This window comes from Bidens hawaiensis, unplaced genomic scaffold (assembly GCF_021521415.1).
Source record: "Bidens hawaiensis isolate Kalapana, Puna unplaced genomic scaffold, B.hawaiensis_p1.1 tig00013016_1, whole genome shotgun sequence".
NCBI classification, from domain to species: Eukaryota; Viridiplantae; Streptophyta; class Magnoliopsida; order Asterales; family Asteraceae; genus Bidens; species Bidens hawaiensis.
Window position 1 is genome coordinate 272,501 of NW_027492095.1, and position 7,500 is coordinate 280,000.

The 7,500-nt window shown below is 34.4% G+C and overlaps 2 non-coding genes across 2 annotated transcripts; both read left to right on the forward strand.

The window, feature by feature from the left end:
- The first annotated feature begins 60 nt into the window (after positions 1 to 60).
- TRNAS-GGA (transfer RNA serine (anticodon GGA)) lies at positions 61 to 147 on the forward strand. The gene has a single exon. It is a non-coding gene; the product is annotated as a tRNA-Ser (tRNA).
- A 2,739-nt stretch (positions 148 to 2,886) lies between these two features.
- On the forward strand, positions 2,887 to 2,959 carry TRNAF-GAA (transfer RNA phenylalanine (anticodon GAA)). Its single transcript has one exon. It is a non-coding gene; the product is annotated as a tRNA-Phe (tRNA).
- The last annotated feature ends 4,541 nt before the right edge of the window (positions 2,960 to 7,500 follow it).

The window sequence follows — 7,500 nt, forward strand, 5'->3', positions numbered from 1 at the left end:
CTAATATGAATGATTCATTATTCACTCTATTTTCGGTTTTGGGGTCATAATCATTATGTAGGAGAGATGGCTGAGTGGTTGAAAGCGTAGCATTGGAACTGCTATGTAGGCTTTTGCTTACCGAGGGTTCGAATCCCTCTCTTTCCTTACCTTCACCTAATTTACTGATCTTACTAACCACAATAGATCAAATATCAATGGATACAACTATTCCAACAGTTAGACCTTTCTTTGATATGGATTCTCTAATAGATTCTCTATTTCTAATGGCTGTGGTACGGAAAATACTGTTAAAGAAAAGAGTAGACGAGGAATGAAAATATCCCTCTCGGTCTATGACACCTAAATGGAAGAAAAATCCGGATCAAACCCTTATTTATCTTAACCTTAGGTTAATTTACTTCGCCGAAAGGGAGCAAAATGGGTCGAACCCTTATTCTTATTCGTTTTTATTTTCTTTTTTTTTTAGGTTTAAGTCTGACGAGAATAATATTCTACAACTAGCAATTCATTTATTTTCAAGCCGACCCATTTATTATCTATTATTTGATTGACTAATCCTTTATATTGGAATGGTTGAAGAGTCAAATGGTTTGACAATTCCTGAGGAGGGGATGAGTCGAGAGAATTTTGAATTAAAGCTCTAGATTTTTGTTCATCCCTCGCCGCAATAGTATCTCGGGGTTTGCAGCGATAACTTGGTATATCTACTATACGACCGTTGACTAAAATATGTCTATGGTTAACTAATTGGCGAGCTCCCGGAATAGTCGGAGCCATACCCAACCGAAAAAGGATGTTATCCAGGCGCATTTCAAGTAATTGTAGTAAAACCTGACCTGTTGACCCCTTTGCCTTTCCGGCGATATGAACGTATTTAAGTAATTGTCGTTCTGTAAGACCATAATGAAAACGCAATTTTTGTTTTTCTTCTAGGCGAATACGATATTGAGATTTTTTCCCGGAACGCGATTGGTTTCTAAGATCACTTCCAGCTCTGGGCCTTTTATTAGTTAGCCCCGGTAAGCCCCCAGGCGACGTATTTTTTTTAAACGAGGACCTCGGTAACGCGACATAAAGACTCCTTCTTCTTATTTCTATTTAATTATTAATTCTTATTGATGAAATTTCATTTTACAGAATAAAACTAAACTAAAAATGAACTAAATTCTAAATAAAGATAAAGCCAAATTTACTGAAGTATTAAGAATGATGAGATGAGTTAGATAATTTTAAAGATCTTTCTATTCTATATATAGCAAAAGAAAAGGACTCTTTTCGTGAGATAGTTGGATATTCCTATAACATAATAACATAAGAAATCAATGGCTTTTGCGAAAAGAGGAAGACACTTTATTTTATTTATTTTTTCAATATTCTTTGATTGCAAAGATGCATTATCAATCATGTAAAACATCGAATAAAACAAATAGCGAAAAGCCGACTATCGGAATCGAACCGATGACCATTGCATTACAAATGCGATGCTCTAACCTCTGAGCTAAGCATGCTCACATAACATAAATTCAACATGCATAGGAATTCAACAAACTCTTAGAATCTTTGCTATTAACTATTTGAATTCTTGGCTCTTCCATCCATATAATTAGAATATATTAAAAAATATAATATAGAATAAAAAATAACTGTTAAATATTATATTATAGTAAATATTATAGAACATAACGATTAATTTAGCGATATAGAATTTTTTTTATCACGATTAAAGATTCTAAAAAAAAATCGATCGTTCAAGTATTCGAAATTTCAGGGTAAAATCAGTGAAAGAGAGACAGATATATAGGGTATGTATCCACCTATATTGAATTGCGGATACAGAAATGATAAAATCGTTTTTGATTGGATCGAATATGAGCCTCCTATAGAAGATGAAAGAAGATAGACAAGAGATCAAAGACAAAGCTTTTTCGAGACAGGAATCAGCATCTATCTAATGAATTAAATCTAATGAATTAAACGGTTCCGAGAAAGAAAAAGGGGAACGAGATCGCAATGAGATTTTCATCTCAAAAAGGGGGATATGGCGAAATTGGTAGACGCTACGGACTTAATTGGATTGAGCCTTGGTATGGAAACTTACTAAGTGATCACTTTCAAATTCAGAGAAACCCTGGAATTAAAAAATGGGCAATCCTGAGCCAAATCACGTTTTCCGAAAAAAAAGGTTCAGAAAGCGAAAATCAAAAAAGGATAGGTGCAGAGACTCGATGGAAGCTGTTCTAACGAATGGAGTTGATTGTCTTACATTGGTAGAGGAATCCTTCTATCGAAACTTCAGAAAAGATGAAGGATAAACCTGTATACATAGAAGAATTGATGTGAATCGATTCCATATTGAAAAAAGAATCAAATATTCATTGATCAAAGCATTCACGCATAATCTGATAGATCTTTTGAAGAACTGATTAATCGGACGAGAATAAAGATAGAGTCCTGTTCTACATGTCAATACCAGCAACAATGAAATTTATAGTATGAGGAAAATCCGTCGAAAATCATGAGGGTTCAAGTCCATCTATCCCCAATTTGACTCCCTAATTCTTTATTGTATCCTTTTTCTACTTTTTGCGTTAGAGGTTCAAAAGTACTTATCTTTCTCATTCAAGACTCTTTATACAAATGGATCCGAGCGGAAATGTATCACATGTCACATGTGGCATATATGATACATGTACAAATGAACATCTTTGATCAAGGAATCCCCATTTGAATGATTCACGATTGATCTTTTTATTCATATTGAAACCTACAAAGTTGTTCTTTTGACAAATTATAGGACCTGGGCAAGGCTTTGTAATACCCGTTCAATTGACATAGACCCACGTTCTCTAGTAAAATGAAAATGAGGATGATACATCAGGAATAGTCGGGATAGCTCAGTTGGTAGAGCAGAGGACTGAAAATCCTCGTGTCACTAGTTCAAATCTGGTTCCTGACACATGATTAATTTGTATGAGTCTCTACTCTACCAATTCATTGATATGAATACATATTCATTAAGTCTTTTCCAATTTTGAGAATCCCAATGAATCCCTCATTTTATTGTATTTTTTTTATTCTATACATAATAAAAATACAAACCAAAAAACAAACGAGACTTCAATTACTTTGTTTAATCTAGAATAGAACCTTGAATCTATAGAATTGTAGAAGTGCAGATTTGTTTTTTATCATTCAATGAGCGTCTTGTATTTCATAAAAATTGGGAGCAATATAATCCTTATGTAAAGGCCATCCTATCCAACTTTCAGGCATTAAGATACGTTTCAAACAGATTCCCAACATATCATAAGATTCCCGTTCTTGAAAATCCACACTTTTCCAAACCCAGAAAACAGACGGAATTCTAAGATCCCTCCTCGGGGCAAATACTTTTATGCATACCTCATCTGGTTGATCCACGCCATACTCTATTCTAGTAAGATGATACACACTAGCTAATAGTCCGCCCGGTGCTACATCATAGGCGCATTGGGAACGGAGATAATTGTAACCTTATACATATAAAATGACAGCAATGGAATGCCAATCCCCGGGTTTTATTTGTAAAGTCTCTATTCCTTGGTAATCAAAGCCTAAAGATCTATGAATTAGCGCATGCTTAACTAGCCAAGCAGACAAATTACCCTGCATCTTTTTTATCTCTCCCGCATTTTTTTGTAGGTATAAGTATTTCAGATTTCCGATAAAATTTCTGAAGATTGAGCCACAACTTTTATTCTGTGCAAAGGAATCCTGTCTAATTTACTAATTTGTGGGAAGATAGTGAACTTTTGTATTTGAAAAATGTTTCAGGAGGAATCTCTGAGGTAGATGGCGGTTGATAAAGGAATCCTTTATCATAATTTCCAGTATGAATACTATGCCCAACTTGAAACTTGTGATTGGTAGTAAAACACCGATTCTCTCGCTGAGACATAATTCTATCTGGATAGATTTCTCGAGATATTTTCTTACGAAGTTTTGTTATAGCATCTATAATTGCTTCTGGTTTAGGTGGACAGCCCGGCAAATAGACATCTACAGGAATTAGCTTATCGACTCCACGAACAGTACTATACGAATCAGTACTTAACATCCCCCCTGTAATTGTACATGCTCCCATAGCAATAACAAATTTTGGTTCAGGCATTTGCTCGTACAATCTCACTAAGGAAGGGGCCATTTTCATTGTTACTGTTCCGGCTGTTAAAATAAGGTCCGCTTGTCTAGGGCTCGATCTTGGTACTAGTCCATAACGATCAAAGTCGAATCGTGAGCCTATTAGTGAAGCAAATTCAATGAAGCAACAACTGGTACCATAGAGAAGCGGCCATAAACTAGAGAGTCTTGACCAATTTGAAAGATCATTTAATGTAGTTGAAATAACTGAATTTTGGGTTGTTCGATGAAATAAGGGAAACTCGATGGAATTCATAACTATCTCAATTTTTCCGTTTTTCTTTTTATTGTCTGAATATTCGGGAGCTAAGACCATTCCAATGCTCCCTTTCGCCATGCATAAACTAAACCAACAATTAAGATAAGCACAAAAATTAAAGCTTCTACAAATACAGATACACCTAATACATCAAAACTCATTGCCCATGGATAAAGAAAAACCGTTTCAACATCAAAAACAACAAAAACTAGAGCAAACATATAATAGCGGATCCTAAATTGTAACCAAGCGTCGCCTATTGGTTCTATACCTGATTCATAACTAGAATGTTTCTCCGGTCCTTTGCTAATCGGAGCTAAAAATCCCGAAATGAAAAATACCAAAATAGGAATAAGACTTGATATTATCAGAAATGCCCAAAAAATATCATATTCATAAAGCAGAAACATAGATGCACTCCTATAAACGTGGAAAATATATCGGATTAGTCAATTCAACTTGAAATTTTGAAATCGTTCATAACTGTTTAGTTAATGTAAGAATTGCTTTCCTTTTGGTCCAACCATCTAGTTTCCTTTTGCGGGGCGTGGTTCCTTTCAAGATTCATCGATTAGATTCCTATTTTTAGTACATAACTTTTGCTTTTTTTTAGCTAACTATTGCTCTTATCCAAATTCTCTTGTTTTCATCTCAATCTTACCGAGAATTCTCTCTAAAGAAAAGGGATTCTAAAGAGAATTCTCATTTTTTTTTTCGAATTTTGAATTCTATTTATTAGTTATTATAAAATTATTAGTTATTATAAATTTATTATAAATTGGTCGAAATTGAAATCGATTTTTATTATCCTTTCTATTTGATTATCTTTATAGAATAGATTGAATTTCCCTTTTTTATGAATATGTCCTTTTGTCTCTTTTTTATTAGTGGTTTAGAATAGAACAAGTAGTCACAAGTAGTCAGATGTAAGAGAATGTAGAGGAATTTTCTTTAGAATAGAAGGGTCTTGGTATATTACTTTTATTAGTATTAGAATCCAATCCCAATGGAGGATTTTCTATCGAAAGAAAAGACTAGGTCTAAGTAAGGTATACTAAGCCTATTTTACGTTGTTGACAATGTTTACAATGAAACTTAGCATTAGCAAAGATATTAGTTTTTTCAAACTTTATCTTTTGCACAAAATTGGGGTTGGGTTAGGTTGGAGTTTTTAACCAGACTCGTGTTATGATACAAAATTCACTAGAATTGGATATACCAAAGAAGGGTAGTATAATTAACTCGTTGATTTCGGACAGGAAAAGAGGAAAATTCCATATGAATTTGACTACGAAGAGTAATGAGGAAAAGTTGGTTTTTTTATCCACAACTAGAAAAAGATCAATTGGGTCCATTGAAATGAAATGTGTTTTTGCTTTCCCAATGAATGGGCTTATAGGAATGATTGTCTTTTGATGAAGCAATCAGTCAGTTAAAACAATAACGAGGAAAATCAAATAAAAAAAGAGACAATTTTTTGTATTCGAATATTTATTCGTTTTTTTTTTTGAATTGTTTGAATTGTATAGGGCTCTAGGGCTATACGGACTCGAACCGTAGACCTTCTAAGTAAAACAGATCAAACTTATTATTATCAAAATGATATGAACTGTTTCAAAGACCCAACATGCATTTTTTGTGCATTGGGCTCTTTCATTAACTGATAGAAATATCAGCTAGTCCGCCATTTTTATATTTGACAGAAAAATAAGAAGATGTCTCCATGTGCTCTGAGTCATTATGTTGATTCAGATTCAGGAACACTACCAAAGTTTTTCAAGGGGGGTTATCTTGACGTAGGTTTGCCTCTGGCCTAGATTCACTTAAGTGAAATGAAGTCTCTATCGCTCTACTTAAAAATCAAATATGAAAACTTCATACACCTTAAAGTTCATAGGACGAAAAGAGGTTTTTTTGAGGCCCTGATACTCAGCCTAGCATTGAATAGACTAGGTATTCACCTTATCAATATATCAAATCAACGGTGGGGTCTGTTTGGCACCTAACTGGGCACCTAAATCGGACCGAACCCTTGTCAGGCTATTGTTCTCTTCTTCCCTCAAAGTTATCGAGTAAGACATCGATTTATCAATAAGATCAATTTTTTTGATTGCATGATGCACTCCCCTGAAAAACATCGGCGCACGTGTAAACGAGGTGCTCTACCAACTGAGCTACAGCCCTTAGTGCTTGTAATACATATTTTATTATGTAGATAATTTCTTGTCAAGATGACTATTCCATGATCCAAGATCATATTGATCGGTATTGCTTCTAAGTAATATGATATTTATAATCCATCGACGGGAGGAGTCCTTTTTGGTTTTCTTTGTGAAGATAAATGATCTACTTAACTCAGCGGTTAGAGTATTGCTTTCATACGGCAGGAGTCATTGGTTCAAATCCAATAGTAGGTAGAACTTATTAGATACCGCGGTCAATGGTATCTAATAAGTTTTTATACCCATTTGATTTTAGTAATATTTTTTTTGTGTCTTTTCTATTCTATTTCTTTTTCGTTGCATAAAAATGTGATCATAAAAATATGATTTCGCTTGATTGTATTTAATCGACAGAATCAAATCAAACAAAATAACCAAATATAGGGTGTATAAATTGATGATTATTCGGACACACCGACTGGTTATGAAATGGCGTTGATAGCCTATACTCGTGTCCTAGCCCGTCGTAGAGCTAGATTTGCCTCAATTGTTTGTCTCTTTCCTTCAGCTTTTCTCAAAGCATCTTCCGCTATTTCAAGAGTTTGCTGAGCTTCTTGTGGATCGATGTCACTACTTTTCTCTGCATCATTTACTAAAACAGTGATTTCATTATTACCTATTCTAGCAAAACCGCCCATCAGAGCCATCGTTAGCCATTGGTCGTTAAGGCGTATTCTCATAATACCTATATCTACTGCTGTGGCAATAGGAGCGTGATTTGGTAATACGCCAATTTGTCCACTATTAGTAGATAAAATGATTTCTTTCACTTCTGAATCCCAAACAATTCTATTAGGGGTCAGTACACAAAGATTTAAGGTCATTTCTTCAAATTGC